The following is an 18420-nucleotide window of genomic DNA, read 5'->3' as shown; positions in this document are numbered from 1 at the left end:
GGATGTGTATGGACCATTCCCGTGCAAAAATGTCTCTCAGGAATCAGTTTGACTAAGACTATTCCCTTTCTCGTTGATAAGCGAAGCTTACCAGTGGTTTGCTGAGTTGCCACACAACTCAATCACTTCATGGGAGGAACTGGTTATAACTTTCAATATACAATACTTTTCTCCTTCGAAGATGATGACTATTCGGATAGTATCCAAGGATTTAAGCGTTTCAATGGAGAACCATTTCATGAAATTTGGCTCTGATTTAAAAAGTTGTTGCTTAGTGCCCAATGCATGGCCTTCCTGATAATGTCCTCCTCCAATATTTTTATCGGAGCCTAGACTCAGTAAATAAAGGGGTGTCTGACCAACTCTCATGGGGAGGACTAATGCAGCAGCCATATGTGGTGGCAGTCCAACTTCTAGATGGCATGACAACTATCAACAAGGCATGGTACACTCGCGAGGACCAAGTTTCTCCAGTCACATTTCAGTTATCGAAAGAGCAGATCAAAAAAGACAACGAAAGGGACCAAATATGGCCAAAATCATGACGCAACTTGATATTCAATCCAATAATGTCATAGGAGAAGGTTCCCATATCGTCAATGTTATGGGAGTCGGGAGTAAAAATCCTGATGACATAAAGTTTGAATATTTATACAGTGAAGAGGTAAACTTCTTAGCAAACCAAGCTGGTGGTTACCAATCGAAATACCCAAGAAAGGGTGGTACCCAAGGTTGGGCTAGAGAGAAAGGATGGAAGGATAGAGAATGAGAATAGAGAGATTGAAATCCAACTTGGAAAGATGGGGAGAAGGATAGGTATGTGGTTCCTCATGAGTGACAAAAGCCCAATGATTCAGAAGGTGGTAGATATGAGGATATGCTCTCACGTATAAAATAAGATGTATCCACCCTCAGTCAGACCGTCACCTCCCATTCAGTATCAATCAATTACTTAGAGACCCAGATGGTCCACATATCATATCATCTCAGCCTGAGACAACAAGGGGATTTGCCTAGTGACACTATGGATAACCCCAAGAGTGAAACTGAAAGAATGACTTGCGTCGTGCCACGCCGTTAACTAAGGTACTGTTTGGGAGGCACCCAAAACCATTTACTTGCTTTCTTTTTGATATATTGATAATATAAGTGTGTGTGGGTTATACAAGTAGAAGGAAACATGCTTGAAAATATGCAAACTGATGGCAAACAGGTCCTTTTGGTGGAATGTCGACAGTTTCGGCTTAACTAATCATTCCCCGTTGTTTGACTCTATGCACCTAAAAGGTTGAGTTGTAACACTCAGTGGAATGATGATTTTTATCTGTGATTCGCCAACCCAGTAGGTGATCTTGACAAAGACCACCGATGCAACTTTCACAAAATACTGGAATCTTATTATATTTGGTGACAAAAAGATACTCGGCGCTTCGCCAGTAATTAACCGATATAAGCTAGTATCGCCGAATGAGCATAAAATGGACGATCACAGGCATTAGGTTTAAAATTCCTACTTTAAACCTTTCTTTTCACTTTGTCCCTTTCACAAACTCACACTTGCTCTCTAGTTGTTTTATTTCGTGCACTCTATATTATTTTAAGTGTCGTATTGTGCTCAGATTTGGATTGCATTGCTGCCTAGCACACCATTACAATTTTATTCAGCACCAAAAGTTAGTAATTGAACCCTCCAGTTATCTTATGAAAGTTGTACTCATTTAAATAATGATTAATAGTGCCAAATCTTTGTTAAGTCTTTGAGATGATGGGATAAGATTTACTGTCGATTATTACTCGATATTTCGTCCATGAATGGTAAAATATCATTCGATTGTATTTTGGACTAAATTGTTATATGTTGGGATGGCAGAAATTATATGGGTCTTCGTTAAAAATTTATTTTGAAAAGGCTTGAGTCGCATTATCAGGAATTGCAGGGTAAAATTTGAGAGAATTGAATGAAAATAGGCAAGTTGGGATGTTTGGCGAGTAGAGTAGCTCGCTGAACCGCTCGGCGGTTCGCCTAACATCACATTCCTCTTTCAACTGAATGATTTATGTATTGGTTGATTTATAACATTCGGTGGTCAGGCTGAATTACAAAATGCACTTGGCAACTCGTTGAAAGATTCTTCGTCCGCCCTTTTTCTTCACCCTTATATCATTTGTACATCTTTTTAATGAAGACCCTAACAGAATTAGCAAGTTACAAATTATCTTTGCAAATTGACTCTACAGTCAAAACCTTCCTCACCCCTTTTCTAAATTAGTGTCTAACTCGTCTTCGAAGTTTTTGCAGAGATGTCTAGACCAAAAGTCATAGGGGTAAATGATCCACCAAGGCACATTAGAGCACGAGAGTTTAGAGACGAGGAAAAGAGAGCATATCTATCTAGATAGAGTAGTTACACCAAGGAATCTAGGGCCAAAATATGAATTCCCATCGACCCTAATGTGCCCTCATGGGCACGAGGGCTTGTTAATGCTATACATGCCTTCAGGGCAGGTCATGTGGTACACATGATGATTTCAGCTAACATCGCTGCTGAGGCCAGGGCAACTTAAGATAGTGGTGAAACTGTCACGCCCCGAGCTACCCCCGAGACGCGGACACAGAACCTAGAACCACAAGTGATCCCAAGCTAACCCTGCTGGCATGATCATGAGCATACTAAAGATAATAAACTGTTGCGGAAGCTAAATCACACTTAAAATGAAAAGATGGGGAATACCCATATTCTATAACTGAAATATTTGAATACAATGAGTTTAATACAAAACAAATATTAACTCAATACTAAGCTGAATCTAACTATGTCTAAAAATAGCCTCTAAACTAGACTAGAAATACTGGGACAAGCCCCAGCTAAATCTAGCAAAAACTAAAACTAAATGACTAAAGACTGAAATGAAATCATGATTGTTGTCCTCGGAGAATGAGGACTCACCACTGAATCTGCTGAACTGGAGATCGGGAAATCGATCTACGCGTGATCTTGATACTGAGAACCTGAACCTACATCACGAGAAGATGTAGCGCACGTATGCGTCAGTACTTGAAAGGTACTGAGCATGTAGGATAGAGTAAAGCTGAAATAAAACATAACTGAACAAGCACAAAAACAAGTATAATAATTTGAACTTGATGTGCTGATTTCTGAGCTAACTGGATGCAATGACCAATTTATAACATGCTGAAATTGAATACTGAATATACTGATAAATGGTCAATGTTGAGAGTCTGACTGAATTGTGGGAGCTACTAATAACCGATAATAAAACCACATGAGCTAAATGTGGAGTCCGATGTATAAGCCCCGTCGGGAGGACCCAATATACCCTGCCAGAGGTATAAAGGCATGCTGGAGTGATCACTAAACTGATTGCCCACAGAGGGGGCTTACAACCTACTTGGCTAGTAGTTCTGGGACTAATTGGGTACGCTGAACCCTATTCCAACTCGGTATTATGCAACTCCCAATGAATTTTGTAAATTTATTGATTATGTTTGAGTTTTTGTAAATACTGGATAGCTCGAAACTGAACATGCAACAATTAATCTGGTAATTATGCATTTATAACTGAGGCATGTATATCTAAAGTGTCATAAAAAACCTAACCTAGCATGTGTAATTCAAGAACTAAAGAAATACAAAGCTAGGGTTCTTAAATTCATGCAATAAACTAAATAATAACATGATAATCTGATTTGGAATATAAAACTAATAAATTCATAAAGTTCTATTGAAGTTCTAGAAACCCTAGATTTAATCATGATACGGGAAACAAGAATCTGATTGAAAACTAGGGACCCAATAGGTGAAAGGAACCCACTAGTGGAATCTCACATACCTTGTGATGAAATCTACGGAAAAATACTTAAGTTTCGGGGCTGGAACTGCTGGAGCTTGCTGCGTTTTTGAACTAGGGTTCTTGAGCTTTTTCAACTTTCTTGCTTCTAGTTTTCTAAGTTTTGATTTAATGATTTGACTTAGATATGTTTTAGTTATGTTTCTAGGCTTAAAATGACTAAAATCTGATGATTTAGGGTCAAAACAACGTAACTTAGGGTGTAAAGGGAGTAGGAAAGGTCAAAAAGATCCCTGGGAAAGTTGCTGTCAGACCAAACGACGGCCAGGACTGACGGTTCGTCGTCTTACTTACGCCCCGTCATTGGGTCCGTCGATTGCGCCTGTTCGACAAGCCTTTACTAAAATGGGCATAACTTTTTACTCGGAGGTCTGATTTTAGAAAGGTCGGTGGCTATGGAAAGTTAATTCAATTATGTATCTGTGGGCAGGTCACGAGACACCAAATTCAGTTTGTTATAAGAGTTATGACTATTTGAAGTTGACCCAACTGCATTTCCCCTTAACTGTCTGCAAATTTTCCACCTACGGACCGTGCTGGTCATCCGTAGCTCTTGTCAGAGAATGGGTGAATGGGGGTCTCGACCGACGGTCACGGACTACGGATCGTCGTCTGACTGACGGACCGTCGGTCCGTCCTTCGATCAAGACTTAGACAATTTTTCCTTGCTGAATTTTTGGGAGTTTATGATCCCATCGACAGTTGTGCAGGACGGACCATTTTCTGTCCTACGCACCGTCGATGCCACCGTTGGTTGCACCTACAGATTTTTCTAAAAAAAATATTTTTGGTCAATTTTGGCTACGGGGTGTTACATTATCTCCCCCTTGGGAACATTCGTCCTCGAATGAAGACTAAACTAGCTGAAATAGAGGGAGAGAGATGCAAACCCCACTACTATACAGTGAGAACTGAGTTCTGAGTACATGCAATTACGCTAAAAATGAAAGTACAAACTGAGGGAACATGATTCTAAAGCTGAATTTACGCATGAATGACAGTAAAACTGAAGTGAAACTATTACCTCAAGCTGGAGTGGAATCGGAAGGAAAAAGGCAAGGATACTTGGCTTTTATGGCTGCTTCTGCTTCCCAAGTAGCTCCCTCTACGTACTGACTCCTCCACAAAACCTTGACTGAAGCGACTATTTTGTTTCTCAACCTTCTTACCTGACAGTCAAGAATCTCAACTGGTTCATCCTCATAAGAAAGACTATCTTTCACCACCACACTCTCTAATGGCACTATAGAGGCTGGGTCACCCACACACTTCTGCAAGAGTGAGATGTGGAAGACCGAATGCACTGCTGCTAATTTTGCTGGAAACTCTAACTCATATGACACCTTGCCAATCCTTTTCAAGATCTTGTAAGGGCCTACATATCTAGGACTGAGCTTCCCTTTCTATACAAATCTCATCACCCTTTTCATAGGTGAGACTTTCAGAAAAACCCAATCTTCAACTTGGAACTCTAGTTCCCTTCTCCTTACATCTCTATAAGATTTCTGACGACTTTGGGTTGTCTTAAGTCTATCTCTAATGAGTTTCACTTTCTCCATAGCATAAAGGACTGAATCTGGCCCTATCAAATCTTCTTCATCTACTTCAAACAAACCAACAAGAGATCTACATATACGCCCATATAAAGCCTCATAAGGGGCATCTGAATACTGGAATGGTAGCTATTATTGTAGGCAAACTCAATAAGAGGAAGGTGATCATCCCAACTACCTTTGAAATCGATCACACAAGCTCTCAACATATCCTCTAAGGTCTGAATGGTACGCTCTGCCTGCCCATCCGTCAATGGATGAAATACTGTACTAAGGTTAACTTGAGTACCAAGACCTTTTGAAATGACTTCCAGAAATGAGAGGTAAACTGAGGACCTCTATCTGAGATGATAGACAAAGGAACCTCATGCAACCTCAAAATTTCAGTAAGGTAAAGCTTGGCATAGTCCTCTGCCGAATATGTAGTCTTGACCTCCAAAAAGCGAGAAGACTTGGTCATCGTGTCAACTATTACCCAAATTGAGTCATGCTGTCTGTGAGTACAAGGTAACCCTGTGATGAAATCCATATTGATCACATCCCACTTTGAATTAGGAATATCTATCTCTTGAGTCATACCTCCTGGTTTCTGATGTTCTACCTTGACTTGCTGGCAATTGGGGCACTTACTCACAAAGTCTGGTATATCCCTCTTCATGCCTTTCCACCAATAGACTTCCCGCAGATCACGGTACATCTTAGTGGCACCTGGATGAATGGAATACCTGGAGTTATGAGCTTATGGAAGAATATGCTGCCTCAACTCTCCCACATAAGGAACACACAATCTACCTTGGTAGCGAAGTACACCATCTCCCCCTTGGGAGAAAACCTCCACTCTCTGATTGTTGACTGCACCCTTTAGTTCAAGCAAGATCAGATCACTCTCTTGCTTTTCCTTAACCTCCACTACCAAAGACGATTTTGTCCCATTCTGAACTGTTACACCGCTGTCTGATATGCTCATAAGGCGAACTCCCAAGCGAGCAAGCTTGTGAACATACTTCACTAGCTCCTTTCATTTTTCCTCAACATGGGATACACTACCCATAAATAATCTATTAAGAGCATCGGCCACTACATTCGCCTTTCCAGGATGATAATGCACACTCATATCATAATCCTAAAGGAACTCAAGCCATCTATCTGGCGAAGATTCAACTCTTTCTGGGTGAACACATACTGAAGGCTCTTATGATCGATGAACACATCTACATGAACACCATACAAGTAGTGTATCCATATCTTGAGTGCAAACACCACTGCTGCAAGCTCGAGGTCATGAGTTGGATAGTTCTTCTCATGCACCTTAAGCTTTCTAGAGGCATAAGATATAACCTTATCTCTTTGCATCAACATACAACCAAGGCCAACTCTAGATGCATCGTAATAGATCACATAACCATCTGAACCCTCTGGTAGAGTCAAGACAGGAGTTGTAGTCAATCTAGATTTCAATTCTGCGAAGCTTTTCTCACAATCATCTGACCATTGGAACTTGACCATCTTCTGAGTCAACCTAGTCAATGGTGAGGCTATGGATGAAAATCCTTCCACGAACCTTCTGTAATAACCTGCTAGACCTAAGAAGTTTGTATAGTTTTCTTCGTTGATTGCTTTGGAATATAATTTTTACAATCTTGTTTATTATTTATTTTGATTTGTTACTTTTGCCAGATCCTTAATTGTTATTCATCTTCTCTATCGTGTTTTAATTGATTTAATAGGTGGTTGGCTTTATTTATTAATTGATGCTTCATTCTTTTTGTTTTTATTTAGTTGTTGTTGATAATTTATTTTTTTATTTATTTGGCTTATGTTTTCTAAAATGCTTCAATAAGTTCTATTAATATTAGTTTAAAATCCAGTCATGTTGTTATATTTGGTTATTATTATTGTTTTGCTGTTTGTTATCAGTTAATTATTTACATATTATTTATTTCATTATTGTTAAGTTCATATAATTCTGTTTGAGAAATAAATTAAATATGGCCCAATGAGAAAAATTTTCTGTCGGTTTTGGAGGCCTCCCCAATGATTAAAAGACGAAAATTTATTTTAAGTTCATATATTTTGTTTGTTAAAATGGACAATGAAGAAATTACCGTCGATTTCCAAGGTTCCCCATGTTAATAAGACGGGTTGTTATTTTTAAGTTATTACGTGAGTTATTCATTTTTTATTTATATTTATTTAATACTAACTCTTTTACTAAGTGCCTTTAGAGGTACATCGAGTTGCTTTCCATAGAAGCTATTCAAATTGTAATTTTATTTATTATTTTGTATATTATTGGCGATAGGAAAACTTAGGCCGTTTCTTATTATATTTTTATTTTATTATTTGTGTATATTGCATGCCTATTATACTTGTTTATAGTTTTGTTTTCTCTATTTTAAAAAAAAGAATTCAACCGGGACCCACAATTGTGTATTTTGAAGGGCGTCAAACATCTTTTCTTCGGAATAACCTGAACCCTTAGCTATAATCTAATGGTTTTGTAGATCACTTAACTGGTTTCCTAGTTTTTTTCAAAAAATAGGTGGAGACTCTTTTAAAATTCATTTATCCTTTAAATTCTTTAAATTTAAGCTTATTGACATTTTTTCTAGTCACCACGATGTTTCGCCCTATTTTAATAAGATAGGGGATGTAAATAGAATAATGACTCTACTAGGGACTGTAATGACTCTAACCTTAAAATTAACTTGTTTGGTTATGTGTTTAGTTGTTCATTTGTTTTATTTATTGTATTATGAATGTTGCATCTCATGGCATTGACTATGCCAAACGGCAAATAGATTGCATTAGAAAAAAAGGCGGTTACGTGACTTACCACGACTGTCCTTCAGAGAAAACACAAGTCTAAATCTTTGGAAGTGATAAAAGAATAATTGGCTTGTGGTCATCCAATGTCGTTAATTAGTCTTCACCCCGTTATTTGTTCGACTCGCGTAACCGTTTATTTCTAAACAAATTCTAGTCAACCTAGAGTAAAGCAAAACCAAATTCAAATCTAAGAATTAGCCTAAGATGACCCAACACCCAAGGCATGTTGGGCCCATTAGAAATACCACCTTAGTCCAAAACGACCCACGGCCTAAACAAACGATCATATTTGTTTGTTAAACTTTAAAGGATGAATACGCCATTTGAAAAGTCATTGTGCCTTGGGGTTAAGAGTAGATTATGGCTTATTCTAGTCGAAGAAAGAGATTTATAAGTTACTAGTCCATCCAAAGGCATCGGCATTGAGAGACAAGAAGAAGTCAAGATTGAAGGACCTTATATGGAAACTTAGTTTAAGATTACACCCCTACGTGAGATTAATTATTTGTAAACTATTTTCCTACTATGTATCCCTATTCGATTTACTTATAAAGTTTGTATAAAATTTAGTTTTTGGAGCAATGGAATGTATCAAATGATGTACACATCATTCAAATCGGTAGGCCTACCCTTGGCACAAAAATGTCACATATTTGTTTAGGCTGCGCAGTATTTGCTAAAGTGTTAAAACTGTTTGTGTTATTATGTTGCTATATTTGGAGATATTCTAGTTCACTTTTCTTCAAATCATTTTTAGAACCTCTAAGCACAAATTTCAAGTTACTATCAAACGTGCGTCCAAATACAATTCGAGTCTTTAGTTTCCTAACAAAATTTGAACTTCATTTTCAAATCCTTACTCTCCCATCTCACAAAAAGGTGGATTTTTCCTTTCATGTCAAAAAGAAGGGTTGAACTACGTAGGACATGAATTTTCCCTCTTAAGATACGTAGGCAGCCTTTCAAGGCTCGTCTCCATTTTTTGAGAAATTTTAGCTCTAGCAATGAAATTAGAGTTACATCTTTGATTCACTAATTTTAAAGTCAAGTAGACAAAAATCTGTTTATTTAAACATGTCTCAATATTGGTTGGACAGTTTATCACCAAATAAAGCAACCCGTGTGTGTTTACAGCTATGTGTGATATCTTGTACTATTTATCACCTTCAGACATTAACACATTTGTCTTTCGTTTTTTTTCATTTGTCAGGTATTTAGAATCGATCTGTGTTGATAGGTTGGCTGATCATCCTTATTTCACAAGATCTAAGGCCTCCAAAGATTCCTTCCCATATCAAAGTTTGCAAAAAGAATAGGCAGTAATGGGTGATAACATGATGAGATTGTCCTGAATGATGTTATTGTGGCTCAACCTGCCGCTGCTGATCAAAATGAATTGATTATGTAGTTAATGCAACAGATTGCCAAAATGAGGGTCGAAGTGCAAATAATGCAAGATTTGTCTAATCCAATTTCTTCCTTCAACCCTCGAAGAGATGGAAGACCTCCACTCTACTTTCCTCCTCCAAGCAGCGCTGAACAGGTTCAGAACCTACCCTCTAACCCCGCTCAAAATCCTCCAACCATTGACTTAAGTACCCCCAATCCCCATCACGCCACCACCTCCTCCTCAAAATACCAACTTTCAAACCTTCCATCTTCCTCAAAACCAAAATACGAACAATGCTCAGACATTCCCCCACCTTCACATTACCAAATACCTATCCATATTATCAAGCTCCATCAGTTAATTGTTCAAATATCCAACCAAGTTACAAATATCCACCACCATACTACCAAAGTACCCTTCCTAGCTACCGAGCTCCGTAATATTCAAATTTTCAAACCCAAGTGCCAACTCACCAAAATCCTCCAAACTACCGTCAAGCACCTTCACACTGTCCTCCTCGTCTAAATCTTGAGAAGATACCTTCTAGAGTCTTTAGTCCTTTGGTTGAGAGTCGAACACAACTTTTTGAGAGATTGAAATCAGCTGGACTGATACAGACAATTGATCCAAAAATCATCAATGTCAACTCCAAGTTTTATAGACCCGATCTTCATTCTGCTTACCATTCAGGAGGTGTTGGACATATTACTGAGGATTGCATCAACTTGAAACATAAAATTCAAGACCTAATAGATCAAAAAGTCATCACTCTTCAGACTGTCACCCCTAATGTCAATAGTAACCTCATGCCTAATCATGGAGGGGTGACCACTAATGTGATTGAAGTTGAAGAAGATTTGTACGTCGAGAAAGTTATAATCTCAGCCAACCTCGAAAAGCTTGAAGTTGTATCCTCTCCAACCATAGAAGAGAATTATGAATTTGGGATCAAAGTACCTCATCAAGCTTTTGCTATAGTACCGAAGGAGGGTCAGAACAAGCAGAAGATTGATCATGCTTTTCAAAAATCATTGCCTCACTTATATAAATCTTTTCCAATGCAAATTGGTGTAGGGAAGGAATCAAAAATTTGATCAAAGAAGGTGAAATTGTGCTTGAAAAAGATGATTGACACACCAGTCATACTAGACAGCGAGTCAAAGGAGCAAATGCTCAACTGGACATCCAGTTCGCTCTTGATTCCTCGCTCGTCTTGGTAGACATTGACAATTTTATATGTTATTTTCAAAATTGGTTGTGTTTCGATGAGGCTCGAGACCCTCCTTTACTCTATTTTCGCCACACTATGTTTTAAATTCCTTCTAATATTTTGAGAAAAAAAAGAAGAAGAGAAAGGAAAATGACTTATTGACAAAGTTCTTATTTTCTCATTTCAAATGAAAACCTCCTTTATTGTGAAAATTTGCTTTCCTTGATTTATATTTGCTATATAACGGTATCTCCCTATGATTTCAGTGAAAATATTTTTAAATCTATCAATATCATGTCATATCACAAGTTGAATGAACGAAATGGGGTAGATGCAGACGAGTTTGAGGACTACAGTGGGAAGATCATTGTACCCAAACAGTGGTTGATGAATTCAGACAGTTCAAAAGTCACAAAGAGTCGAATTCAGAAGAGATTGGAATAATGAATCAAGAAATTGATGAATGCGTCAAAGAAATTAAAATTGGTGCCTATCTAACAAAAGCACAGGAGAGAGATCTCATCGGTTCGCTTAACAATACACATCAATACATTTATTTGATGATATTATATGGTTGAGCATGAACATTAGGTCTCACAAGTCATCAATCTACTCAAATGTTGTCGAAAGATATCATGTTGGAAAGCTTGATTTCTATCATTTCCTTGTAATCGCTTTTATTCATTTGTAATAGTTAAGCTTAATATTTATCCATTTGTAATGAACTACGTCTAACCTGAATTCTCAAGAATGAGATACGTAGGTGGCCTATGTCGGCCTCAGTCACCCCTTTTATCCCTCTTAATGTTTCTTTGTTTATGAATTACGTTGACCTGAATTCTCAAGAATGAGATAGATCCTCGAGGTGGGGAACTACGTTTATCCTGATTCTTATCTCAACGGGATACGTATGCGCCACAAGAGTTCGGTCATATCTTCTGTAAGATCTCTATTTTTTCTTTATAATAGAAATTGGGACAGAATGTTTGAGAGGGACCAAGAAATTCTCAAGAAGAAGATCCCACTGGAATTCGCAACTGGGACAAATCTTTAGGAAAATCTTACAAATCCTGTAATTTTCTCACAAACAGTTAAAGATAAACCATGACAGTTAACTGGACAGAAATTTTGAGGATGACCTCAAAATTTTGACAGAGTTCATCGACAATTTAGAGCAATGTTGGATGCTTCCCTAACAAGTAATCAGATAGACCTTGAGACATCAACCTCAAAGACGTTTAGTAACCTTGATGTGACATGACACTTGACAGTGACCTTTTCCAAATATTCACTTTTTGAAAATCTATTTTCTTTAAAAACTTTTCCCCTGTTTCAATTATGTTTACATAAAAATATTTTGTCTTATCCATCAAAAGGCGACAGATTGGAGAAATCAATTGGAGATAGGAAGACAAGGAGCAGAAAACCAAAGAGATCGACACAGAACGGTTTATTTTTAAACTAACAATTTTTCTATGGATGCACATTTATAGGTCCATAATGCATGTGCAACTCTGTTAAGATATGGAACAAATGAAAATCCAGATGAACGACATTTTACTGTTTTCTATCAACTAAAGATACCCGGAGGGCGTTATGTACACCATATTATCATACATGATAATATTACTATTCAGAGTGTTATTTATATCGTATTTTCGAATGAGATAATACCACTACTCTGAGGGTCATTTTTATTTGTATTGTCGATTGAGACAATACTGTCACTCAGAAGATACGTACAAGATCACCTATGTTGCTCGGTGAAGCATCATCTTCACTCGGTATCGATAGACATCATCCTATCAATAATTCATGTTCATCCTACCAATGAATCTTTATCATCACCGTTATCACCTTAGCGATGGATCGTCATCATCATCTCAGTCGTTAACCTAACGAAGGATATTTATTATCATCATTATCCTAACAATGGATCAATATTATCCTACTAGTGGATCATTATCATCATCCTACCGATGGATCAATATCATCCCACCGAAGGATATTCATTAGCATTATCCTACCAATGGATCATTATCATTATTCTATCAATGAATCAATATCATCCTATCGATGGATTTTCATTATCATTATCCTACTAATGGATCAACATTATCTTAGCAATGGATCATCAACATCATCCTATCAATGGATCAATATCTTCCCATCGACGGATCTTCATTGTCATTATCCTGCCAATGGATCAAAATTATCCTATTAATTGATCGTTATCATTATCCTACCAATGGATCAACATTATCATATCAATGGATCATTATCATTATCCTACCAATGTATCATCATCATCATCATATCAATGGAGCAACATCATTATCCTATCATTATCGTCATCCTATCAATGAAGATTCATCATCCTATCGATAAAGTATCAATATTATCATCATATGGATAGAGCAACATCGTCATCCTATCAATGGAGTATCATTATCCTATTGATGGAGTAGAGTCATCATCCTATCATTATCATCATCAACTTATCAATGGAGCATCAACATGATGATCCTATCGATGGAGCATCGTCATAATCCTATGAATGAAGTAGCATTATTCTGTCGATGGAGTAGCATCATCATCCAATCATTATCGTCATCATCCTATCAATGGAGCATCAACATAATGATCTTATCGATAGAGCATCATCATCATCTTATCAATGGAGTAGCATTATGCACATACACACGCACGCACCCACGCACGCGGGCACCCACTCACGCACGCAGACACACACGCGCGCGCGCACACACCCACACAAACAAACTATTCTTATCTTCTCATATATATTTCCAACTTCACCAACTTCAAACAATCCAACAGGAGATATGCATCTTCTCCCATAAAGAGCTTCATAAGGAGCCATTTTGGATGCTAGAGTGGTAACTAGTGTTGTAAGCTAATTTAATAAGAGGTAGGTGATCATCCCAATTACCTTTTAAATCAATCACACAAGCCCTCAATATATCCTTTAAGGTCTAAATAGTGCGCTCTGCTTGACCATTTGACTGAGGATGAAAGACAGTACTTAAGTTCACCTTTGAACCCAAACCTTTTTGGAATGACTTCAAAAACTGTACAGTAAATTGCACACCTCTGTCTAAAATAATCGAAACTAGCACCCTATGAAGTCTAACCACCTCTTAAATTTACAACTTGACATAGTCCTCTGCTGAATGGGTAGTCTTTACCGGCAAAAAGTGGGTTGATTTTGTCGTTCTATCGACAATCACCCAAACCGAATCATGCTGCCTATGAGACCTTAGTAAGCCTGTGATGAAGTCCATATTAATCATCTCCCACTTCCATTTTGTAATATCTATATTTTGAGCCAAACCACAGAGCCTTTGGTGCTTAACTTTAACTTGTTGGTAATTCCGACACATAGCAACGAACTCTGCAATGTGTTTCTTCATACAACTCGACCAATACACTTTCTTAAATCACGATTTATCTTTGTGGAACCCAGATGAATGGAATAATTGGATCTATGAGCTTCCTCCATGATCCTATCTTGGAGTTCATCCACCCTTGGTATACACAACCTACTGTGATACCTCAATACACCATCTCCCGTTGTTCAAAAGCCAATACTTTTTGCTTATGAACATTTGCCTTCGTTTCAAACAAAATAGGGTCTTGGTCTTACTTATCTTTCACTTATAACACTAATGATTATCCATCACCACTACTCCTCCTTTTGTGGAATTCATTAGGCGAACTCCTAAGCGTACAAGTGTATGCACATCATTTGCTAGTTCTTTCTTATCGTCCTCAAAATAGGAAGTACTACCCATAGATGACCTGCTCAAGGAATCATCAACAACATTAGCCTTACATGGGTGATAAAGAATATTCATATCATAATCCTTGAGTATTTCTAACCACCCCATTTGTCTAATATTAATCTCCTTCTGAGTAAACACATACTAAAGACATTTGTGATCGGTGAACACATTCACATGAACACATAAAGACAATGACACCATATTTTCAAGGCAAATACTACGATAGGCAACTCTAGATCATGGGTTGGGTAGTTCTTCTCATGAACTTTCAACTTTCTGGAGGCATAAGCTATACCCTTGCCAGCACATACAACTCAAACCAACTCTAGACGCATCACAATATATGACAAAACCTTGAGTACCTTCTGGTAAGGTCAACACTGGCAGTAGTCAACCCCTTTTTCAATTCCTTAAAGCTTTTCTCACAAGCTTCAGGCCATTAAAACTTCACTGTTTTCTGAATCAACTTGGTCTAAGGGGATGAAATAGACGAGAACTCTCTATGAACCATCTATAATAGCTAGCCAAACCCAAGAAACTCCCAATATGATTTGGAGATGTGGGTCTAGGCCAATTCTACACTACCTCTATTTTTTGACTCTCAACTTTAATTCCCTCTAGAGAATGCCACAGACCCAAGCCAAAACTCACACTTAGAGAACTTGATATACAACTCTTTATCGTTTAGAGTCTGGAGAACTGTTATGATATAGCTAGCATGATCTTCCTCATTCCTCAAATAAATTAGTATGTCATCAATAAACACAATAACTAACATATTGAAATAATGCTTGAATACTTTATTTATAAGATCCATGAATAATGCAGACCCATTGGTTAAACCAAAGGACATAACAAGGAACTCATAGTGACCATAATAGGTCTTGAAAGTTATATTTAGAATGTCACATTCCCTTATTCTTAACTAATGATTGCCTGATATGAGATCTATCTTAGAGAATTAATTAGCACCCTAAAGCTTGATCGAAAAGATCATCAATTCTCGGGAGAGGATACTTATTCTTGATGGTAACCTTGTTCAAGTGATGGTAATATATAAACATGCTTAAAGAACCATTCTCCTTCCTAAAAAAACAAGACAAGAGCGCCCCTAGTTGAGAAACTTGGTGGAATAAAACCCTTACAAGAAGATCTTTCAATTGTTCTTTAATCTCTTTCAACTCTACTAGTGTCATTCTGTATGGAGGAATAGATATAGGACGAGTATCTAGAAGAATGTCTATACCGAAGTCTATTTTTCTCTCAAGAAGAACTCCACGAAGATCTCCTAGACTTTTGAAAATTCTTTTACTACTGAAACTAGGTGAATATGAGGTATCTCAACACACGGACTAAGTAATAGACACATCCCTTAAAAACTAATTTTCTTGACTTAAGGTACTAAGTAAAATGACCCTTAGGCACTATTGAACTACTTTTCCACTCTAAGACTGACACATTTAGAAACTTCAACATTGACAACTCAAGTTTTACAATCAACCGAGGCATAACATACATGAAACTAATTCATACCAAGGATGACATCAAAATCTACCATGTCTAACTCAACTAAATAAACCATGGTACTCTTGTGATAGACGAAAATGGGACAATCAGAATAAAATATATAATTAGTTGACATACCTTTAGAATAAATACAAATTAGAAAAAAATGTCAATTCAGAAACAATGCAATATAATTTTTGAATGAATACAACTATTAATTGTAAAAATACATACTGACTAAAACAGTGTCAAAATTCAATATATACTTCCAAATTTAAGAATACAAAAAACAATAAAACTATGAAATATAAAAATAAATACTAACTGTGGTACATTGAGATAACTATAAAAAACAGAATACAAAATGAATTAAATATATGAAATACAATTTCAAATCTATGGATACAAAATACAATAAAATAATAAAATAAAAAAATACATACTAACTAAAACAACAACAAAATTCAATATACACTTCCAAATCTATGAATACAAAAAACATTAAAACTATGAAATATATACAATCAAACTCATATAATGTGTTACATTGACATAACTAACACACAAAAAAAATTAGAACACAAAATACACTAAATAGAAGAAATACAAAAATAAATACTAACTATTACATAATAAAAATTCCATATACACTTCCAAACGCATTGTAACATGATTTTTTTTAATCTTAAAAATTACTAAACAAATTAAACTAAATATGCAAGACACAAAACATGCAAAAAAAAACCTCTTCTCCAACAAATTGATCTTCTTCAACTTCATTGTTTTGAATTTGTGTGGGATTTTGCACATCGACGGATTCAGACATTTTTTCCTGTCATATATACTCCTTAGATTTAGAAGCGGAACCTACATTGTTGTTTAATTTTGAGTGAAAAAAATTAAATGATGAAAAATCGAAAGAACTTTGATTATTTTGTCCAATACCTCTAGTAACTCTCTTGAAAACATATATTGAAGAGAGAATTATGTAGTCTCAAACCGTAAAAAATGTTTTAAAAACAACAACAAAACAAAAAAAATTAAAAAAAAAACACTAAAATCAATAAGTAAATAAATAATGAATCTGAAAAAATAATACCCAAATCAATGTTAATCTTCAAATCAAATCTTACAACGAAATTAAATGAAAATAATAGAAAATATTAATATATTGAATCGAAAATCTGTGGAATTGATTTGCAAAAATGTAAGAGAGAAAAATTGAAAAGAAGAGTAAGAAAACAGAGAAAAATCCGGGAATTTGATTAGGAAGAAAGTAAGAGAGAGAAATTGATATGCTTAAGAAAAGAGAGTATAAAAATTAAAATGATATTAATATCTATCCAATTACATAAATATAGGAAAATATATAATCTATGAGAGAGATAAAAAAGTGTAAATAATGAGAAAGAAAATATTAATAATATCAGAATAATTATTTATTTTTATAATAATAATATTTTTGACATGTTTACTAATATTATTAAAGTATGGATATTATCACTAAATAAGTTGACTTTTTTGACGAATTAGCTAAATTTCCCTATTTATTATGTCATTTGTTAAGCTATTATATGGAGAGAGAATCACGAGAGTAGTCTGAAAAAAAGAAAGAAAAAAGATAACTGGAAGTGTTGACCGTGGAGGCATGCCACATCAGAAGTCTCATCATCCAGCTTTATATCGATATATATATTTTATATTTAACTTTTTAGGAGCCTTCCATCAACTTATCAAATGTACGTTTTCTTTCTTTACATTTCCTTTCCTTCTTTGTAATTCATTGTTCATTTTAGTTTCATTTTTAAAAATTCAGAAATTTTGCAAAATACCTATGAATTAAAATTATAAATTATGTTAAGATTATATTTTTAAAATTATATATATATATATATATATATATATATATATATATAATTTTAAATATGAAGTTTTTATTTGAACCTGCAAAGTGCGAGTTAATTCCTAGTGGTGTTATAATATCAGGTGATGTTTAAACAACTTTAAAATTGTTACGAAAAGTATTTAAATACCCAACAAGTTAAAGTGTTAAAATAAATTTTAGTACTTATGTGAGGAGTAATTTGATATATTATAGTCTAAATGGCTGAAAGCTAAATGAAGAAGAAGTAAATATGAGATGTGAAAAAGTTCATCTAAATAAAAATTGGAAAAATTATATAAATTAATATATTTTAAAAATTAATTACTGATTTTAGCGATACTTTTTGTTTATTACCATTTATAGCAATATTGTGA

The sequence above is a fragment of the Solanum pennellii genome, chromosome 7 (genome assembly GCF_001406875.1).
Source record: "Solanum pennellii chromosome 7, SPENNV200".
Lineage (NCBI taxonomy): Eukaryota > Viridiplantae > Streptophyta > Magnoliopsida > Solanales > Solanaceae > Solanum > Solanum pennellii.
The sequence above is the reverse complement of the archived record's forward strand: the minus strand, read 5'-3'. Positions refer to the sequence as shown.